The sequence below is a fragment of the Frankliniella occidentalis genome, unplaced genomic scaffold, assembly GCF_000697945.3.
Source record: "Frankliniella occidentalis isolate FOCC.00 unplaced genomic scaffold, Focc_3.1 Scaffold114, whole genome shotgun sequence".
NCBI classification, from domain to species: domain Eukaryota; kingdom Metazoa; phylum Arthropoda; class Insecta; order Thysanoptera; family Thripidae; genus Frankliniella; species Frankliniella occidentalis.
Window position 1 is genome coordinate 504962 of NW_026267242.1, and position 3307 is coordinate 508268.

At 54.6% G+C, this 3307-nt stretch overlaps 1 protein-coding gene across 2 annotated transcripts in view; it reads left to right on the top strand.

The window, feature by feature from the left end:
- Positions 1–3307, top strand: part of LOC113213399 (DNA polymerase alpha subunit B) — a 12721-nt gene that overhangs the window by 6519 nt on the left and 2895 nt on the right. The window lies entirely within an intron of this gene.

The following is a 3307-nucleotide window of genomic DNA, read 5'->3' on the forward strand; positions in this document are numbered from 1 at the left end:
GCGACGCAATATAGCCGCCAATTACAAACAAAAACGGTGCGATTGTCCTCTTACCGCAAACTCTCTCGCTGGGGGATGCTGCCTTGAGCCGCACGGTGGCTCGAGGAGGGGCTGCGGGAAATATGGGAAATACATTTCCCTGCGCCTGTTCCGTGTGCGGCACGCTCCGCTGCGCCGAGGAGGCGGGGGTAGCGGGCTCGGGGTGTTTGCCTTTACTCCAGAATGTAATTCATCTCCCGCCACACAATCGCTCAGGTAAAAGAAATAGGGGGGAGAGGGAGAAAGCCCCCCTCCCCCTTGTAGATAGAGGGATGAGTGCTGTGGGGATACACAGGGGGAGAGACTCCTGTTGAATAACACTCTCCGATAAAACTAGATATGAGCTGTCCCGCGCGCCCGTGATACGGTAATCTTTTGTGAGAATAAAAAACTCGCGTACTCATGTAGGGTGTCCTGCCAGCGCCGTTTGAGAGAATGGGGTAGTATATACCACTCCCCACACGCTACAACGGGGCTGGCCTGGCCGACCACCCTGCAATTAACACACTGAGAAAAAATTTTCCTGCCGGGCACTAGACGGTTGTTTAGTGCGTCCAACTCTGTTCCTGGCACAAAAAAATTAGTTCCCGCCACTAAAATCACTGTGAAAATCACTGTGCGTGGCAACAAAAATTTAAAGGTCGACAATAACAAAACTTTGGTGCCCAGCCACAACTGTATAGTACGTCAAAAACTTTTGGTCTCGGGACAAATTGTTTAGTGCTCAGGACCAAAAAAAATTCTCAGTGCATTTACAAGATTATTTTTCTGTTATCTAGACTAAAATTAGTTTTGGTATTGTGAAAATGTTTCTGAAATAAACTTTTTAGTGATGGAGCGTTGCGTACTTGAAGATTTAGAGACAGAGTAACCCCTTCTCGCGCTCCCCCTGACTCCTCCGTGGGCCGGAGTTATTTTCCTCTCCCTCGCTTTTCTTCGTTTCATTCACTCCTATCCGTTACATGATCACCCAGAGCTCATTCCAACATTTCTCCGCGCCAATAACAGTCTGCGCGCTGTCTGCCGCAAGTGCCTCCGCCATCAAGCTTGCGTGCCCCTCACCAGCAAGCGCCGCGGCTACACGCCAAAGCGTCTCTTCCCTGCCACCGTTTCTAAAAACTATTTACGGCGTTTATCCTTTTCAAGGTAAAGTTGTGGTATGTACAATGTAGAGTCATAAATTTCCGAAAAAATCCGAAGAATAATGCCGAAAATAATCCGGAAACTTCCCGATAAATTCCCGGAAAATTCCAGGAAATTTTCCGATATTTTCTAAGAATTTTATCTGGAAACTTTCCGGGGCTTCCATCCCTAGTACAATAAAATCAGGGGTGTCCATCAACTATGCGACTCGACTCCTGGACACCCTAGACTTGCTGTGCGCTGTGGATACCCCCCTGGAGGGTTCGTGTGCACACCAAACTTGTCGCCTCTGCTGCGCTGCGATGCTCGGGAAACGGACGGCGAGGGTGAAACTGAGGTTGTGCAAACAGGCGCGTGCAGGGCTCTTGGAGTGGCGCGTGTCAGTGACCCGCGCGCCATGGGGGAGGTGAACCCGGGCGGATGTGGTGCCTGGGGTAGGCTTCCGTAGGCTGAGCCAAACCAGACGGATGCGACAGTCCGTGCCTCCTCCCCCTCCGGGGCTTGCGTCCGCGCCGGTCACGCCACGCCCCGCCACGTCCCGCCACGTCCCGCCACGCCCCAGCACGCCCCGCCACGCCGCGTCAGCCGTCTGCCCCGGGGAGGGTGTCGTTTATCACTATTATCCACTCGGCTTCACGCCGATAACGGCTTGAGATAATGCGTCACCACACGAGCCCGGGCTGCTCGAAAACGCAATACTGTTGATGCAAAAACTTTATCGTTCGGAATATCGTTAGGTTTCTGTGACAAGGCAATGATGAATTTGCGAGAGGAAAAAAAAATGGGTTAGACCATTTACTACTGTAGTCACAGAGTCACAATGAACGTGACCTGGTTACTTCCGCTTTCCATTTCTCTGGGTGTACGTATCTCAGGATTTCGTAGTACAATCACGAATCATTGCTTTCGACAAAGAGAGCCAAGTGGGATGGATAAATTTGAGAGAAGCAAAACTATAGCAAGTGGGAAAAAAAGGAGAGAGAGAGACGGAGAGAGAGGGAGTGGACAAGAAGAAGTGCGCTGCAGCCGCGGAAGTGCGTCGCGCTGATTTATGGCCACATCCGCCTGGCTATAATTAACAGCGGGGCTCAAATGAGGTCGATGTACCCCATTCCACGAGCCGAGCTTAGCTTGCTGAGACGTGGCGGGGCGGGGCGGGGCGCCGCGGGGGCGGCAGACCGGAGGGCGCGGGGCGGGGCGGCCGGGCGCACCGGGCCGTGACTGCGTCGCCGAGGGGACCCGCTGGGGGGGTATAAACATGGAAAGAAATGTGATGTGAAGGAAGTGCCCGCGGAGCAGATCTCTGCAGAGTAAGGTTTTCTGATTTTGTAGCATGGCTGCATTTGAATAAACGTCGCTGAAAAGGAGTGACATCGGACATCGGACATTTTGAAACCATCACTCTTACGGTGCGATGTTCCATAATCGTTCGTCAATTGAGGCGACGGAAACGGACTTTTGGGCAACGACGAATTTCGACGTCGTATTTCATATCAGACACCGTATACCAGACACAGACACACATTCACTCGTGCGCTCAAACTTTAACAGTTTTAAAATGTGTCGCTTGGTTCTCGGGCCTCTCTAGATCGCGGTACCTACTTGATGCCCCCTTCCCCCTCCCCCTCTTCCTTTTTACTCACCCGCGGCGACATATGTCGGCCAGATCGACTTGGAAATCTCGGTTGTTTGTATGCAGGCCGTGGGATTTATTTACACTCGCCCTGCCGAAGGGCTCCGAGGACATAAAAGTGAGTGCTATGCCGCTGGCTGCTCCGTGCCGATGAAGAGGAGCAGAGCGAGGAGCAGGCGGGAGCAGGGCCAGGCTGCGCCGAGTTGCGCTGCTGGGCCCGGGGAGCCTGCGTCCGCTGCGCCCTCGACACCCTCAGGGAGCGATTGACCCCCGCTGACCCCGGGTGACCGCCGTATGAGGTCCGTACGCCCCGCCACGCCCCGCCACGCCCCGCCACGACCCGCCACGACCCGCCACGACCCGCCACGACCCGCCACGCCACGCCACGACCGCTCTGTTGGATGACGCGGGAGAGGTGGTGTGGGTGAGGGGGCCTGTGCAACCCCTTTGCTATTGCCGCCGCCACCACCACCACCAGCCAACCACCGCGGG